Consider the following 19,679-nt stretch of genomic DNA (forward strand, 5'->3'; position numbering starts at 1 on the left):
ACTCTGAGGCTTTATAGTGATTTTTAAGTAATGATAAGTTGGCAAGCTGCAGTGGAAACTTATCTCCTACTGACTTCAGGTGAACACTTAACAAAATTAGGCCATGGCACTTTATCCAGAAGCGACCTTTCAAAAGCTTATTTTCAACTTCCCTTGGAATGCAGTGTCACAAGCTTACCTCTCAATATACCATACAGTCTCTACCATTACAATGCACAGCTTTCAGCATTTCCTGAGCCCTGGCCCTTTTCCAGAATTTTTTGTGTCAGTTACTATAAGGCATTCCCAGTTGTTCCACATACCTTGGTGAGATCTTTGTCAGAGGTGTGACTCCAATGGGCCACCTCACGACCTGAAGCTCCTTTTTCAAAGTGTGGCAGTTAAATGACTACAATACAACTTGTGCCAGTGATCTTCCATGCAGGCATCCTTGAACTATTTGTTATTTGTAATGAAATGTTACACTGATGGCCCAGATAAAGTCTTAAAAGAAAAATAAGAGATATTGTGTTTTAGAAGCAGCTGGCTTGGTTAAATATTCTGCAACCATGAATTTTAAATATTTTGAGTGCACCAATCTTATTTGCACTGCTGCATCAGACTTCATAATTACAAAAACAAGCAAGTTTTATATAATTACTACAATTAGTAGTTATCTCAGTGAGACAGCCATAATGGTGGCTAATCAGATCATGTCCAAGACAGCTAGTTCCAATCATGAAACAAACTCACTGACACTTCCAAAGGATGGGGTTTTAAAAGTATATGTACCATTAATGTTAGGAAAATCAATGGATACTATGCAATAAATCTTTTTGATGGTAATTCTTATTTTTCAAATTAACTTACATAATTATAACCATCTGTACAGACAGATGAAGAGACAAGAGAAAGTAGCAAGACAAAAACAAAGGAAAAATGTACAGAGATATTTCCACATTTATCATTATTTTGAGTTTAAACACTATGCAAGTCTCTTATTTATCAAAAATAATTAACAAAAGAAAATTGTCTCTCTACAGATTCAGCCTCTCACTTAATGGACTCGAACAAATGAAAGATTCTGTCCACCATCGAAATGCTGTCTGACCCTGTACCCATCTCATTCTGTGATTTTCTAGCAACTGATGGGGCCATTCCAGTTGAAGCCAGCAGCCCAGCAGAATGGGTTCATGGCTGCCCTCATCACACCCTCTCAGACATATTGGGCCTGTTACATGTTGGCGTCTAGGCCTTTCCCTTCTGGATGGGCACCCATGGTGGGAGCTCGGAGTGCTGACAGCATCCAACCTGGAATTGCAAGGTGATCACTGTTTGCCAAGGGTCCATGATGTACACCATGAGTTCCACCCACGGACTTCTGTGGCACCACAGAAAACAGTTTAGACTCAGCCATCATTTTCAGCAGTTCACTGTTTCCTCCCCCCCCCCCCCCCCCTTTCCCCAGCAGACTCTTTTGATTGCAGGGCAACTCAGGCTACTCCCATTGGAGCCTCATCCTGCCCCGACTTTCCACACAAAAACCCACAGACATTGATCTGCCAATGCTTATAGTGGTGGCTCCTCCAAACCACACACCACCTACATTTTTATCCCCCAATGGTAACTACTGGGAGGAAGAGGGGCGGGGGGGGAGATGCAGTGGCACCAACCAGTGTCACTATGGAAACTGAGTAGCTGGTGCAACTTTATGATTGACCACCAATATCCCAATAGCACTTGGCATTGGGCTCTGACAAGACAAAACAGGACTTATGTGTATAAGCTGGCCAAAGGCCAGTCTGAATCAGTTTTACTGTGATTAGTTCATACCAAATAGCACACTGGTTTCATTTATAATGTATATTGGACTCTGCTTTTTATTGGCAGAAATCTGGTACTGCATGAAATGGGCTTGGATTGATTGCTCCACAGGTGAGAGTATTAAAACTCTAATGGTTAATTGCTAAAGCATTCAAAACAGAATGCAAGAGTTTGAACCACTCCTGAAATGAAGTGAATCTCATGTAATACTAGGTACAGAAAGCTTGTTGAAACTTGAAATTGATATCAGTGAGAGTTTTGGGGAAATTTAAGTGTATATCTGAAGGATAGACAAACGGGAAATGGGGGTTGGGTATTTGTCACAGTAGACAAGAACTCAAATTCACCGAGTTAGAAACTGAAGATGCATGTGAGATTGTTTGGGCAAGATTCAGTATCAGGGGTGGGCAAAAAAAAAGATAACTGGATCCTTCTGTCATCCACCAGACTCGTCTCCAGATGTAACTGAAAACTTTAGAGAAAACCTCAGTTCACATGCATGTAAGTTCGCCAATCATACTGCAGTCATCAGTGGACATTTTAATTATTCAACAGTTAAATGGGAAAATTACAGTTTTGTTAGTGGTGGGCTTGGTAAGACATCCTGTGAAACTTTACTAAAAGCCTTCTCTGAATGCTACCTAGAACAGATAGTTAGAAACTCCACTCATTACGAGATTATATTGAATCTAATGGCAAGAAATAGACCTGACCTCTGTGAGGATATCCACACTGAAATTGGTATCAGTGGCCATGATGCAGTTGTGGCAGCAATGGTTACCAAAGTACAATAGGGCTCTGTAAAAGTAAGATGACCAACCATTTTGATGCAACATACTGTTGATTAAACACACACAAAAGAAACATTTATCAGCAATTCTACTTATCTGTAATCTGAAAAGTGACTTGTTTGTGCCGGTGATATTTTTTTGATAATCTGAAATTTTATGGCACTAGTTGGATATCTGCTGATTGCAGATTTTGTTACATGCTGTTATGTAAATAAATGCTGCCAGGAGACAGAATTTTGGGTGGGATTCAACTATTAAAAGACTGACGTAAAGATATTTGATGTTTTTGGAAACAACATAATGTTTTGGAAAATTGCTAGGTTAGATTCTTCTATTCTGAATGGATTGTATGCCAAGATAGTAATGTGTCTTACGAAATATGTTATGGATTAGGAATTTTAAAAAGTTTATGGAATCATTTTATGAATTTATGTTGAGAATACCTTACTTATGAGTATAATGTAATCGTTCAGATTCAAAATCTACTCACCAAGTAGTGGCAGGATAGCACACATATAAAGATATTTATATTTGTATATTTTGATTTTGATAAATTTTTTGATAGATATTTATATTTGCATGCTTTTGGAGCCAGTGGCTCCTTCTTTGGTTCTGGGCAACTTTTCTGAACTCTACCAACTTCCTAAAACTCACCAGTCCTTTTCCTTCACCTCTCTTCCTTTCCATTCAGCCATTCTACCAGAAGGAGCCACTGTCTTCACAAGCTTGCAAATTTATATACCTTGGTGAGTAGATTTTTTTATGTATCCAATTATGTTATATTTTCATACACCAATTATTTTGATTGATCTACTTATGACCATTGTTGTCATCTTGAAAATTATTCTGCATTATGATAAACTGTCCAACAACCTAATTAGTGGTTTAATTGAATAATGAAGTATGTCATCTTGTTCACCAAAATTATGGCAAAAAAGTACAGTGGCAATAAGTGCATGTATATTTTTATTTATGCAGCACAGTTTACCAAATAAAGATAAATTAAAAGAAAATACACACACTGAAGCTGAAAATAAATCGTACTTAGACTCTTTAAACTGATTTGAGCAAGATCACATCTACAGTCACTTTTATATATCTGTATTATTGTTTTGCTTGATGCCAGACACTGTGAATCAGGTAGCTTTCACTAATTTAACACCCCTTAGATTCCACTGGTGTTGTAGCTTGTAAACTATTTTAAAAAGCTTGACGCTTCTCAGGAATGAATATCTTCAATACCTTTATATTACAGAGACTAACAGAAGAAATGTGTATTTCTTTACTTAGGAACAGCATTAATATGAGTACGTCTGTTGAGGATTCCCACTGCATTTTAAAGAAACATCTTCTCACACATTAGGTCATGAACACATGGTAGGAAGTGACTTTTTGGATAATCTCTCAAAATTCTGAACTATTCAGAGTTCTGGAATGCTACCTTAACCCAAAAATTGTTGTGTTATGAAATACTCGTGTCTGTTCTGCTTCTGACACTAAAATACATCTTTTTTCCTTCCCATCGAAATGGTCTTAAAATTTACATTAGGTCCTGAGATTCCAACAATTCTATACAACCCCCCCAGTGTCATAAACAAGATACATTTTTCTTCATCTCTGCTACCATATAGCCTGTCATCATTGAGGAACTGGAAACTTATGCTGGGCTTCCATAAGCACATACTTCATGAGTACTAGATAACATCAGAAAGAGAACATATTTTATTTTTGTTCCAGTAGCAACAGGAATCTGACATAGCTATCAGATTTTCATTATCAAGCTTAACTAAGCTTAAATATTTCAGAGGGCCTGAAGCTGGTGTCTTTCTTTGACCGTATTGTCATAAAGCATTTGTTCCACCAGGGGCTCCTAAACTGTATGTTCATAACACTGTTGTTCTGACCCAAAAACACTGTAATTTATTGCTCGAACAATGCACACACATGGAAGACAACATACAATAAAATTAGCAATAAACAAGTGGCCATCAGAGCCTTGCGTTCCAGCCTAGGTCCAGGCTGTGTTCACAACTGCTGTCTTATTAGCAGACCGGGTGCCCTCTAGTGACCAAATCAAGCACAAACTTCATGTGCAAACTATGAAGTGGTGCACTTACAAAATTGGTAGGTACAGCACTCCTCTTCCTTCATGAAGGAGTAATCACTGTGCTCATGTCCATTTCTTCTGTGGTCAATGTAAACTGTTGAGTCATGTGACGTGTTGCCACCGATACGTACGGTCAGAACTGGCACAGGCGCAGACAGATGTGGCACCTGCCCCCACTGTGAGAGGTTACGATAGGACAGCTGACACTGGGATAGCTTCTATTTCCACACGCGAGTCCAGCCGCAGTGAAGCAGGTTGCGGAGAAGGTGGCAGAACAGACAGCGCCAGTTGTGATGGAGGTGGCAGTGGTGGAGACATCAGGTGCGACAGCACGGCAGCTGGGGTCCTGCCACGGCCTGACAGCAGAGGAGACAGTTGTGAAAATGTTGACAGCAGCAACACAGATGGCGAGGGCACTGGCTGTGATGCAGGAGACAGCTGAGCAGACGGATGACGTTGGGTGGCAGAGGCACATGTGGTCATAGGTGGTTGACGTGTCATGATGCCCTTCCATTAGCCACAGTCATGCGAACAATGCAGAGGCATCAGCCATGGGTACTCTCAATTACCACTAATACCCACTTCATCCAGCAGCCAAACCCAAGAGCCTGAACAGCTGTGCGAGGCTGGAAGCAAAGCAGTGCCGGTACCGGCAGACGGCCTGGCACTGGCCGAAGCAGGTGTAGTAGAGTTCAGTACCAACTCTATAGCCAACAGGTCTGACCCATAAGATCTGAGGAATCAGTCACGAGCGGCTTCTGATGACACACCTGAAACACATTTTTTCATCTGAGTCTTGTTTGCACTACTCTTTCTGCTTCCCCATTCAATTGAGGGTGAAAAGGAGGAGATGTGAATTGGGGGATGTTGTCTGTAACTAACATATATGGAAGACCCCCTCCCCCCCCACCGCAAAATTTTTTTATAAAGCTGAAGTTGTTGCCGCTGCAGAAATAGGCATACAATGCACTAAATATGGAACATAGAATAAGCATGAAGCCAGTAGAGATTCAAAAAAGTTTCTGCAAAATCTACATGAATTGGTTCCCAAGGTGGCTGTAGATCCAGCCACTGTGACAAAGAAGCACATGGAGCTCTCTGGTGGGTAGCACTCTGTGGGCAGGCTGCTTCAACTCATGCTATTTCCGCATCAATGCTTGGCTAAAAAAGATGTCTGCATGCTAAACCTTTTGCACATGACACACCCCAGTGGTCCACATGCAATAAATGCATAATCTCATGACGAGACTACAACACAGATAGTGGCATCCTCTGTAGCTAGCAGCAGCACTCCATACCAAACAGAAAGACAATTTTGTAATGCAAAATAACTTGTCAAAGGATAAGAAGCACAGCCCAGAGGTTTATCTGGCCAGTCTTGTTGCACAAAAGAAACGACTGTACTTAAACCAAGATAAACAGTTATGAGGATGGTTTGAAAAGTTCTCGGAATCACAATGAGAGGTCAGCATTAGCACAAGTTGTTCACGTGATATTCACTGGACTGTTGCCTGTAAACACATGCCACGTCAGTGCTCTTGGAAGAGAGCTGTGGCGGTGATGTGGCTCTGTTGTTGTTCTCATGGAATGATTCACGAAGATGGAAAAAATCGAGATTCGAGCAGTGATGAAAGCAAAGGACATTCATTCATGCTGATTTCCAGAATACACTGGGGGACTCTGCTCCTTCATATTCAACTGTTGCCAGGTAGACAAATTAATTTAAATTTGGTTGGGAGTGCTTAGATGATGATCCGCGCAGTGGTCAGCCAAGATATCTCACTACTCCAGAAATCATTGCAAAAGTGCACAAAATGGTTATGGGGGATCGCTGATTGAAAGTGTGTGAAATTGCTCATGCTTGCCAGATGTCATCTGAAAGGTTATATCACATTTTAACTGAACAATTAGAAATGAAAAAATCATCTGCACGATGGGTGCCACTACTCTTGACGCTGGATCAAAAATGCATGAGAATGGGCATATTGGAACAAGGTTTGGCCCGTTTTAGGAGAAGTGAACAAGACTTTTTTTGCCGATTTGTGCCCCCAGATGAAACTTGGGTGCACTACTATATCCCACAGATAAAACAACAGTCAAAGCAGTGGAAACATGCTGATTCTCTGCCACCAAAGAAAGCAAAGACAATTCCTTCAGCAGGAAAGGTCATGGCATCAGTGTTCTGGGATACAAAGAGGATTCTGTTTATAGATTATCTCCCCACTGGACAAACAATTACTGGAGAATACTATGCTAACCTCCTGGACAAATTGCAACAAAAGATATACAAAAAATGGCCAGGTTTAGAAGGAAGAAAGTCATCTTCCATCAAGACAATGCACGCCCGTACACATGTGCCACCACCATGGCAAAATTACACAAACTAGGATATGAATTGTGGTCACAGACACCTTACTCACCTGATAGGGCTCCGTCAGACTTCCATCTCTTCCCAAAACTGAAAATTTTTCTCGGAGGATGAGGATTTACTTCAAACGAAGAATTGATAGAGTTGACAACTATTTTGCAGGCCTGCAGAAACTCATTTTTGAGATGGGATCAAGGCATGGGACCAAGTGCATTAATCTACAAGGAGATTACTTTGAAAAACAAAAACAGCTTTCATTGCTGAAAGTAATAGAAAAACCATCAACAATGTTTTGAGCTTCCATGCCTAAAAGAAAAAGTAATTCCTCTTTATTAAACTCTGTTTCCAGACCAGTCGACAAATGCGATAAGACGTCAGCATCTGCATGTTGCACTGTAGTCGAAAATGTATCTCATAATTGTATCATGACAGGCAAAGTGTCCACCACTGTAAGTGATGTGCAGCTTTATCCAGCAAGGATGCTGAAATGCTGAAGGATTAAAAAGGTCTGTGATCAGGTGAAACTTTGACCCGAATAGAAAAACATGAAATTTTTACAGAGCATGCACAATCACTAAGGACTCTTCCTTTATCTGAGAATAATATTGTTATGCTGAATTTAAGAATTTAGAGGCATATGCAATAGGGTGTTCATCCACATATTTATGAGTAAGGTTGGCGCCAAGCCCAAGCACACACATTTGTCGCTATCACAAACTGCTGGCAGGCTGAAAAATGACCGAACAAGGGGCCGACTGCAGATTAGATTTCAACAATTTGCATGCTGGTCACAAGATGGGGACCAGTGGAAATGTACATCATTGATTAACCCTGCGGTGGGCATGTGGTGGCATACAGTGCCGCCAATTTTGTTTTCGTTCAATAATTACGTCAGTACACCGAACACACAACAGTGGTGCTAGATATGCTTCGATCGTTTAGTCACGCGCCAAACTGCATTACTGCACCATCATTATACCCACCATAACAGCTGTGACTCATCTGTGAAGTGGACGACTGCACCGAGACGGCACTGCGTACCGCACACGCCCGGTAACGTAAGTTCATGTAGCCAGACCACTGTCGAATGTTTTGATGATTAGAAGCTTTGTTTTACAACTCTGTGGGTGAATGATGATTTTGTTATTAACGTTGCTTTGGTATTAGAATTATTTTATTGTCTCCCAGGCCCGCACAAAGAAAAGGACTAACACCAGAAGAAATTGAGCGTCTTCTTCTGCAATCATCTGACGAAGAAGATTACGCTGATTTCTCTGACAGCGATGAGGAAGCAGAAATAATTGAAACTGCAGATCATTCCAGTGAATCTGAGCAGTCATGCGTTAATGGGAATGAAGTGAAAGGAATGCCACATGATGACTGCCATTTTTATATTGATAAGGACCAAGAAACTTTGTGGATAAATAATCCGTTAGCACTACCAGGGAAACCAAAACATAAGAATATAATCAGAGTCCTACCTGGTCCGAAACGCAATGGTAGAAAAGCTAAAACTGAAACTGAAAGTTTTCTCAAATTGTTTAATCCTGAGGTAATTGATTATGTCGTTGCAAACACAAACAAGTACATAAATAACAAGAGATCATCTGTGAATTACTCAACGGCTAGAGATTGCAAAACTACTTCTGCTTCTGAAATAACGGCTCTTTTAGGAGCACTGTTTCTCATTGCTGTACAAAAAGGAGAATGCACATGTGGTGTCACCGCCAGACACCACACTTGCTAGGTGGTAGTTTAAATCGGCCGCGGTCCATGTAGTACATGTCGGACCCGCGTGTCGCCACTGTGATCGCAGACCTAGCGCCACCACCAAGGCAGGTCTCGTGATACGAGAGTGGACTCGACCCGAGTTGTACGAGAACCAAGCTACCGCCCAGTTGTACGCGAACCTAGCTATCGCCCAGTTGTAAGAAGCCTTTCTCTCTCATTAGCCGAGAGACAGAATAGCCATCTAAGTTAATGGCTACGAACTAGCAAGGAGCCATTTGTATCAGTGCCTATAGCTTACGAGTATTCAAGAGAGATGTATTCCAAGGATAATTAAAAAGTTAAGTAAAAAGCATCTACATACTTTTCTTCTTATTCATTCATAAGTTCTCATGTTCCAGACTTCACGCCCGTCTGCGTTAAAATAGCGTGCCTTTCTTTTGGCTACTACCGTGTGGCGTAACAGTCTTGTTACGTCACTACATATGGCGACGAGATAAAGAGTTTGTATTACTTCGTTTGTTTGCTTCATTGGCGCCGTTTTAAAGATTTCTGATTGCTTACATTTATTTGTGTCATGGCTTCGCCACATTCTCCAGATGTACTGTCCGAATTTTATCGCTTGCAGACTCAGCAGACGCAGGCGTTACTGGATGCCCTTGGACAGCTCGTCCAGGGTCAACGTACCATTCAAACCGATGCGGCCGCCGCCGCTTCTTCGCTACCGCTGCCACGGAACGCTGTTGCACCTCCCTTTCGACCATACGTGGCAGCCGACGAGACCTGGCAAGAGTGGTCTCGTCAGTTTGACTTTCACCTGGCTGCCTACGGAATTCAAGGTAATGAGCGGCAGCCGTTTTTGCTTTCTTGTGTCGGTGTGTCCACATACCGTGTGATAGTGAAATTGTTTCCCCGACGCGACGTAGCAACTTTGTCATACGAGGAAATTTTGTCTGCATTAGATGCCTATTTCAAAGAAACAGTTAATGTGGTTGCAAAACGGTATACGTTTTTTCGTACAAAACGTACGGCCGGTCAAACTAATAGGGAGTGGGTAGCAACATTGCAAGGACTTACTAGGGACTGTGCCTTTGAATGTGACTGTGGTCTTTCTTATTCAGATACAATGGTGCGTGATGCAATTGCACAGAACGTTTCTGATGTTCGCATACGGGAGCAAATTTTGAAACTAGTTAATCCCTCCCTTCAACAAGTGATAGACATATTGGATAGACAGGACACACTGGACTGTGCTCAGGAATCTTTTGAAACTTCGCCAGCCGTGTGTAACATTAACCGGCCCGCTGGACGCCCTGCGCGGCCCGGTGACCGGGCCTCGCGCACGGACGCACAGCGACCGCCGCGTGCTAAGCCAGGTGTGCCGCGCCAGCCCACAAATGCAGTGAAATCATGCCCGCGGTGTGCTACTAGACATTCGCGTGAACATTGCCCGTCACACCAAGCTATTTGCTTTTTCTGCAATAAGAAAGGACATGTTCAAAGTGTTTGCCAGAAAAAGCTCAGATCAGACAATCACAATCATTCCAGGCCCTTTGCTTCGCGCCGGAATCGAACCAAGGACACTCAGGCTCGTGGACCTTCGCCTATGGACATTCATGTCGTTAATTCCACTTCGTCCAGTGCCACTTTCTCTAACAGTAACAGTGATCGTCCCACAAAAACTGTGCGTCGACGTCGCCGGAAATCACGTCAATTAGCAAGTGATTCTGTACCAGTGTCTGTTCCAATTGCACAAAACAGTCGCTCTTGTCGTCAGCAGGACAATAAACTTTTTGTGGACTTAGACTTTGAAGGCAAAGTGATACCATTCCAGCTCGATACCGGAGCTGCAGTTTCATTGCTCAATCACGACACATACAAACAACTGGGCGCACCTCCGTTGCGTGCCGCACATGTTAAGCTAACTACATATTCCGGACAGAAAATTCCTGTGTTAGGACAGTGCAGCCTTCTTGCCACATTCAAGGGACAAACAAAACTTGTGTCATTTTACGTTCTTCGTTCTTCTTCTGCAGTGAACTTATTTGGTCTAGATTTATTTAAGTTGTTTAACATGTCTATTGTAAATCAGGTCCTATCAGTGAATCAGACTGTGCCTACAGACAGTGTTTCTCGGCTGTGTGACGAATTTGCAGACATTTTTGCACCGGGCTTAGGTTGCGCTAAAAACTATGAAGCACATTTAGAACTGAAGGTAAACGCGCAACCGAAATTTTTCAGGGCGCGCAATGTTCCCCACGCATTGCGTGATGAGGTCGCAAGAACGTTACACGATCTCGAATCACAGGGTGTAATTGAACGTGTGCAAGCTTCTCTCTGGGCCTCACCCTTAGTAATTTTGCCAAAACCTTCCGGAAAATTGAGACTTTGCGTGGACTTCAAGGCCACAGTGAATCCACAGCTAGTGACTGCTACTTTTCCTTTGCCCCGCCCGGAAGATCTTTTTGCTAAATTGTGCCCGGGAAAATATTTTTCAAAGTTGGACCTAGCCGATGCGTACTTGCAAATACCGGTGGACGACGAATCCCAGCGCGTATTGGTGGTTAACACGCATCTTGGATTGTACCGCTTCAAACGACTGCCATTCGGGTGTGCATCCGCCCCTGCCTTGTTTCAGCAATATTTACAACCTATTTGTGCGTCGGTCCCTACTGCAGCAAACTATCTGGACGATATAGTGATCTCCGGACAGACAGAAGAAGATCATCTTGCGAACTTACGAACATTATTTCAGGTCTTGCGGCAAAATGGTCTTCGCTTGAGGAAGGACAAATGTGTGTTTTTTGCTCGTGACTTACCATACCTGGGACATGTCATTAATGCCCAAGGCATACATCCGAGTCCAGAGCACCTCCGTGCCATACAAGACTTGCCGTCCCCTAAAAATCTGAAACAGCTACAGAGTGTGTTGGGTAAAATTAATTATTACCATAAATATGTGCGCAATGCCTCTTCCATTTCAGCTCCGCTTCATCGCTTACGCCGTAAAGGTGTTCCCTTCGTCTGGACGACGGAATGCGAACGCGCCTTTCGCCAGTTGAAATCGGCGTTGCTTTCTAATACTTGCCTTACGCCATTCGATCCCCAGAAACCCCTTTTGTTGATGGTAGATGCATCGGATTTCGGGATCGGTGCTGTGCTTGCGCACAAAGTTGGCTCACATGATCGCCCTATTGCCTTTGCGTCCAAATTGCTCTCGTCTGCGCAAAGAAATTATTCACAGATCGAGAAAGAAGCTTTGGCTCTCGTGTTTGGTGTTACTAAGTTCCATGATTTCTTGTATGGTCGTCACTTTACCATCATCACAGACCACAAACCTTTGACGTCGCTTTTTCATCCGAACAAGCATGTACCTCCACGTACAGCGCAGAAATTCATTCGCTGGTCTATTTTCCTCTCGCAGTACCGCTACGATATCTTGTATCGGTCCACTGCTAAGCACGGAAACGCCGATGCGTTGTCCCGTTTGCCTGTTGCTGAGGATAAAGCATTCGATTCTTCCGAACTTGCTTGCATGTTCATTGATTCGGAAACCGATGAAGTGGTCGAATCGTTTCCGATTGATTTTCGTCGTGTCGCTACAGCCACAGCTGCTGACCCTGTCCTTGCTACTGTTTTACGTTTTGTTGCTACGCAATGGCCTTTGTCAAAGTCTCGGATCGCGGATCCGTTGGTTCGCCGATTTTTTGCTCACAAGGAGAGACTTTTTGTTCGACGTGGTGTTTTGTTGTTGCGTTCTGATAATGATCAGTCCCGAGTCGTGGTCCCACGTTCGTTACAGTCCTCTGTTTTACGGCTTCTTCATCAAGGACATTGGGGTATAGTGCGAACGAAACAACTTGCTCGTCAGCACTGTACTTGGTTCGGAATCGATGCTGCGATTACGAATATGTGTTCTTCGTGCCCGGCGTGTGCCGACCAACAGTCCGCACCGCCGCGGAAAGTCTTTGCGTGGCCAAAAGCCACTTCCCCTTGGCAACGCTTGCACATTGATTTTGCTGGTCCATTCTGGAATGCTCGATGGTTGGTTCTGGTCGACGCCTTCAGTAATTTTCCTTTTGTTGTCCGGATGTCTTCCACGACGTCCTCCGCCACCATCCAAGCGTTGTCTGCTATCTTTTGCATTGAAGGTCTTCCGCAGACTATTGTTTCCGACAATGGCCCACAATTCATGTCCGCAGCATTTCAGTCATTCTGCCAGGCCAATGGTATTCAACATCTGACATCCGCGCCGTTTTCGCCTCAGTCCAACGGTGCCGCTGAACGTTTGGTCCGGACTTTCAAGTCACAGATGTTGAAATTGAAAGAGTCGCATTCTCGGGAGGACGCATTGTTGCTCTTTTTGTCTTCGTATCGCTCTCAGCCCCGAGATGGTCGCTCGCCGGCTGAGTTGCTCCACGGTCGTCCTCATCGCACCTTGATGTCTTTGCTGCATCCGCCGCATCAGGTTCCTGTGCAGCGGCAGACTCCTGCTTTTGCTCCAGGCGACGTTGTATTTTATCGCAACTATCGAGGTTCACGGCGTTGGCTCGCAGGGCGCATTCTTCGCTGCCTCGGCCGCGCGATGTATTTGGTTTTGGGGGCCTCTGGTGAGGTGCGTCGGCATCTCAATCAGCTGCGCCTCTGTCGTCGCTCGGGTTCTGCCGCTCCCCGTCTGCTTTCAGCGACGGTGCCGTCCGGTCAGCGCCCTGGGGACCCATCTACTGGCTCGCCTCATCCCCAGGTGTTACCGACGATGCCTTCCATTTTGCCCGATGGCGACGCGCCGCCGCCGCCGCCGCAGCAGCAGCAGCAGCCGCCGCCGCCGCCGCTTGTTCTCCCGCCGGCGCCGACCGCATTAGACGCTTCGCTGCAGCCGCCAAGCGCCTCCCAGGGTCACGCGCCGCCGATCGCTTCCCGTGACCAGCTGTCCTCCGCCATGGAACTCCCGCCCGCTCCGGACCACATGACGTCATCGCGCGTCGGCTACCCCGACGCAATGGAGGTCGACCCCAGTTCTTTACGGGCGCATACACCGCATGTTGACGTGCACCCTGGACTAGTTTTGCAGGCGTTTCCTAGCTCCCCTCGGACCGGATGGCCGGGTGCGGGTGGCACAGCCTCGCCTGTTGTTAGGCTCCCCACCTCCTCGCATACGTCAACATGTGGTCCTCCCCACGGCGGGCGGAAGCCTTATAACACGACCGTTCGCCGATTTGCGGGGGAGGAATGTGGTGTCACCGCCAGACACCACACTTGCTAGGTGGTAGTTTAAATCGGCCGCGGTCCATGTAGTACATGTCGGACCCGCGTGTCGCCACTGTGATCGCAGACCTAGCGCCACCACCAAGGCAGGTCTCGTGATACGAGAGTGGACTCGACCCGAGTTGTACGAGAACCAAGCTACCGCCCAGTTGTACGCGAACCTAGCTATCGCCCAGTTGTAAGAAGCCTTTCTCTCTCATTAGCCGAGAGACAGAATAGCCATCTAAGTTAATGGCTACGAACTAGCAAGGAGCCATTTGTATCAGTGCCTATAGCTTACGAGTATTCAAGAGAGATGTATTCCAAGGATAATTAAAAAGTTAAGTAAAAAGCATCTACATACTTTTCTTCTTATTCATTCATAAGTTCTCATGTTCCAGACTTCACGCCCGTCTGCGTTAAAATAGCGTGCCTTTCTTTTGGCTACTACCGTGTGGCGTAACAGTCTTGTTACGTCACTACAGCACAAATGTATTAGAACTGTGGGCATCAAATGGAACAGGAATGTTTATTCTAAGGGCAGCATTTAGCTACAAGCGCTTTCTGTTCTTGCTCCAGTCACTCAGGTTTGACGATACTTCTACAAGAAAAGATCGACTAGCAACTGATAAACTTGCTGCTAAGTGCAGTCTCCACTCAGCATTTCTAAACAATTGCAGAAATAACTACAGTCTAGCGGAGTTCACAACCATAGAAGAAATGCTTGTCCCATTTTGCGGATGTTGTGGTTTTGTTTAGTACATGCCCAATAAGCCCGCTAAGTATGGATTGAAGTTGCATGCATTGTGCGATAGCAAGACATTTTATACTTTTAATTTTTGAGTATACTGCGGCAGACAGAATCCTGGACAATATGTTGCATCTAATCAGCCAATGGATATTGTGAAGAGATTGGTTGGGGCAATCAAGGGAACTCACAGGAATGTAACTACGGACAACTACTGCAGTAGTTACCCTGTAGCCCAGCATCTTTTAGAAAATGGGCTAACGTTCATTGGAACATTGAAAAAGAACAAGAAGGAAATTCCTCTGGAATTTTTGCCCAACAGATCGCGAGAAATTGGAAATTGTCTTTTCGAATTTCTGTCTTGTTTCGTGCCAAACAAAAAGGAACAAGGCTGTGCTTTTCCTGTCATCAGTGCATGAAACTGCTGAAATCGACACCGCTACAGGCAAGTCTGTTGTAAATTTAGGCTACAATGCAACAAAAGGTGGAGTCGATACTGTGGATTATATGTGTACATCCTACTCTACACAAAGGACCACAAGAAGATGGCCCTTAGCATTGTTTTTTCGTTATCTGGAAACTGCTGGGATAAATTCCCGGGTCTTGTTTTTTGCAAACAATCCAGAGAAAAGATTCAGAAGAAGAACCTACCAAACAAACCTGGCCTTGGCTCAAACTTCCATTTGAAAGAAAGGGCTCAGCTCTCTACTCTACCACGAGATATTCAAGGATTTCTGTCATCGCATCAAACAATTCCTGCCAATCACGATGAGACCGTAAGAAGGTGTGGGTGCCATCTTTGCGGTGGTAAAAAAAAAAAAGAAACTACTGTCACTTGCAAAAGATTTGTTTGCAAGCAACATTGCCACAATGTTGTCACATGTAATGATTGCAGAGCTTCTCCGGAGGAAGAAAGTGTGTGATTCTTGATATGTATTTACTGACTGCCTTATTCTTTATTGTTACTACAAGTATTTATACATATTACACATTTTTGTAAAACTTGCTTTAACAATGGTAAACAATCAAATCATATCTGTGGTTATAATTTATTTAGAATTTGTTATTAAAGTAGCGCTTATGAAATATCCTGAAAACATATGTCAGATATTCTGTAACAATTTAAATTTTCCCATGCACCTTGGATATGCAGATCATAATGAAAGTTGCTGTTAAGAATGATGTTATAAACAATAAATAATTAATTCTACCAGAAAATTAAAAAAACTGCTTTTTATGTATTTAAATGTAGGCGGCACTAAGTGACGCACGCGCCCACTGACGCAACAATCTTAAGCGCGCCTGCCGCAGGGTTAATAATGCATGGAATGGTTGTTCCACAGTAGCAGCATCTGGTTTAAATTTGTGGTAGTACTCAACTTTGCCTAATAATGCCTGGAATTTCTTGATGTATGTGATGTGTGGGATGAGGCAACAGCATCAGTATGCTGTCACAATAGTTTATGCCAACATATGACACTTCAAAACCTAAATAAATATTGGATGGTTGAAAAAACTGCACTTCAACACTGCAGACAGTAAAACAAAAAATAGAGCACAAATGTTCTGCAAAAGTTCCTTTGGAGAGACACCAGACACTACTAAGTCATCTAAATAGTAGATGCAGCCTGGAATGAATGCAATAAGTTGCTCTCCTTTTCCTTGTAAAGTTACCAGTACCAGGTGGGTGTGGAAAAGACGGGGCAGGCCAAATGTTTCTTGGTAATAGAGGAAAATTTGGCACAAATTGCATCTAACTGTTGAAATGGAATTCAATCAGGAAACAAATGCACTTCATAATTGATGGAAATTCCATACTGTTTAAAAGTGTCTAAAACCAACAGATTTTCAGTGTAAGCGTTTTTCACAACTAGGGATGTTAATGAACAAACCATAGCATTGAAAATAAGTCATAGGTGCAGGAACTGTCCAAGAATGAGAATCTGTTACTTGTTATAACTCACCAGCCTCTGTGACACTGGAGTCAGAGGGGTAGAACCCAAACCCATATAAGTCTCTGAATTCACCGATGTCACTGCTGCTCCTGCATCCATCTGCATTTTCAATGCTTTGCTAAACAAACACACTTCAGTATATAACTTACTTTGAGACACTATCATCAGTGACACATGGTTCATATCCATGTTCGTTTCACGCTCACTCAGGTTTGGGAAGGAGTTACATACAGAAGCAATGTGTCCTATGTTATGGCACCTATTACATGTTGCCCAGCATTTGGGAAAAACAGTCCATTTGTGTTGAGTGAACCAGTATGGCCATTAAGGTAGTGGAACAGGAGGTTGTCACTGTTGTGATGTGGACTGTTGTTGTCACAAATGAAGATTACCTATACGATTCTGAGACATCTGCTGGACTGCTGCAATAGCATCTACATTCCATTGAAAACTGACTGAAGGCTGGAAGGGATGAGAGAAACTGATTTCTGAAACTGCAGACCAGGCTTCTATCTAACTACATGCAGCCCATAAAACTTCAATTGACTGAGTGAGCTATGTTCAATACTTCTGAAAGCATAGGATTTTCACACTGTATATCTCACTCTTGAACTTCCCTACCAAGAGCAAATAGTATGATTGCATCACGAACCACTTGATCTACATAGGATTCCTAGTCCTTATAAACATTTGTCATGAAATTACAACAATGGCTAAGTCAACATATTTCTGCTGTCCATGTTCTGTATGACTGTTTTGGGCACTTTTGACAGCAGTAAATCTCCACATAAGCAGCAACTATATATTTTTGCAGTGAAAGGCAGAAAGTAACTCACACATCTGACTGAAAGAAGGAGTTGAAGGGTTTAGTACGGGGGCAGGTTGACGCAACTGATACAAGAAAGACGAAATCCACGACGCTGCATGTTGTTGTTGTTGTGGTTTTTTTTTTTAAGCGTCCCTGTCTTCTCCTGCAGGGAATGGTGGCACCGCAAGTTGATCCAATGCAGTCGTTAAACTGGAAATAGCAATTGTCAGTGCCTGCAATTGCTCAAGAAGAGATTTAAGCACTGCCTCCACGGAAATTAAACTCAAGGGACCAATGACTGAAGTCAAACACATGGAGGTGAATACCATCCTCAATGCCAAAAAGTCCTCTAACCCAAGAACGTTGTAATTTATTGCTTGAACAGTACACACACATGGAAGACAATGTACAATACGATTAGCAATTCATAAATGGCTGGCAGAGCCTTGTGCTCCAGGCCCTGCAGCCCTTATTTCCAAGAGGGGGCACAGCTGACGGGCTGTGCACACAACTGCTGTTGTATTAGCATGTGGGTTGGCCTCTAGTAGCCGAATCAAGCACAAACTTCATGTGCAAACTATGAAGTAGTGCACACAGAATTGGCAGTTACAGCATATGTCCTGTAAGATAACAGATTATTGTGTGATTAAAATAACCTGCAACTTTCAACAGTTCTGCATGCAGCAAGTAGAGAGGCAGCATTGTTGGCAGCAAGGGCCAGGTCTGCCAAGCCTTCATTCAGTATTTGGTTATTAACTGTCAGTGAATCATTGTTAGGCAATAAATAAAAGACAGTACCTGCCGTATCCTGCTACTAGTGCATGTGAATGTGAGTGCACTGAGTTTAGTGTCACTGCACATGTGTATTTAAATCAACTGCCAACTGTAACAGCATGGGCTGGCCACTAGAGGCCACCTGTAGGAAGCATGCACATTTGACGTGGTCTCTGACATGCTGTTTACCAGTGACTCATGCCTATATACATGCAGAGCAGTGCTGACTCACCCTCACTATATTCTTTTAGTTTTTATTGCTCACATCAGTTGTTCTCTATATCTCTTATGTTGCACTTTCTGTATGATACTTTTGTCTTGTGTGTGGAGTCATGAGAGGGTTATTTCCATTATTGTTCAGAAGTTTATGAATAATGCCATATTTATGGTACTTGGATTGGATTCATGTATTGCCCTGTTACTACACAGTTGGTGATGAAGATGGGCTGGTTTCCGTATGTGCAATATTGTGCAGTTTCATCTGGTTTAGTTGTTATGGATGTAGTGCTACTGGCCCTGATTGAACAGCTTGCTTCGCAATGACCACTTTCTCATCTTCCATCAACAGACAGGGTTCCATTCAACTGGTCTGTCCACTCACTCCACATGATGATTTAGCTGAGGATCAGGAAGCTTTTGGAAAAAAAAAAGACTCAGGCAGCAATTTTTGGCTTTTTGTGCGACAGATTTGAATTTGTGTAAAGCCTTATTCCTCTCATGGATACCCCCTAAGGTCCATCATTCAATTACTGTGTCAGCCTGCCTCATTACAAGAATCAGCAGCTCTTACTTTTGATCATTTGTGCAGGTTATTGTCCAACTACCATCACAAATGAATGTATGTCATAGCGACATGAAGTTGAATTCTAACAATGCTGCAAGAAACTGAACCAGCCATACAGGGCCAGGCAGCCATACTTCATGGTTTTAGCCATAAATGTCCGTTTGTTACTGATACTTATAATGACTCTTATGCAGACTCTATGGAGTGTGACACAGTTTTCTGTCTAGCTCCGGACAAGGAAGTGTGCCAGAAGGTTTTACTCTGTGAAAACCCCCCATTGGCATATGTTTTGCAAATAGCACAATCTTTTGAAGTTTTTCAGGTAGCGGGTGACCAAACTGAAGCATGGAGGGATGTGGTAGTAATGCCACAAGTTGTGCCCACTAGGATGACAGATAGCTTGCCGGCCGGAGTGGCCGAGCGGTTCTAGGCGCTTCAGTCTGGAACTGTGTGACCGCTATGGTCGCAGGTTCGAATCCTGCCTCGGGCATGGATGTGTGTGATGTCCTTAGGTTAGTTAGGTTTAAGTAGTTCTAAGTTCTAGGGGACTGATGACCACAGATGTTAAG

The 19,679-nt window shown here is 43.6% G+C and overlaps 1 long non-coding RNA gene across 1 annotated transcript in view; it reads right to left on the bottom strand.

The window, feature by feature from the left end:
- Positions 1 to 3,626: 3,626 nt before the first annotated feature.
- LOC124712531 overlaps positions 3,627 to 19,679 on the bottom strand; it is an 84,089-nt gene continuing 68,036 nt past the window's right edge. Inside the window, exon 3 of the long non-coding RNA XR_007005589.1 lies at positions 3,627 to 5,471. This is a non-coding gene — a long non-coding RNA (uncharacterized LOC124712531). The remainder of the gene's footprint in view (positions 5,472 to 19,679) is intronic.

The sequence above is a fragment of the Schistocerca piceifrons genome, chromosome 8 (assembly GCF_021461385.2).
Source record: "Schistocerca piceifrons isolate TAMUIC-IGC-003096 chromosome 8, iqSchPice1.1, whole genome shotgun sequence".
Taxonomy (NCBI): domain Eukaryota; kingdom Metazoa; phylum Arthropoda; class Insecta; order Orthoptera; family Acrididae; genus Schistocerca; species Schistocerca piceifrons.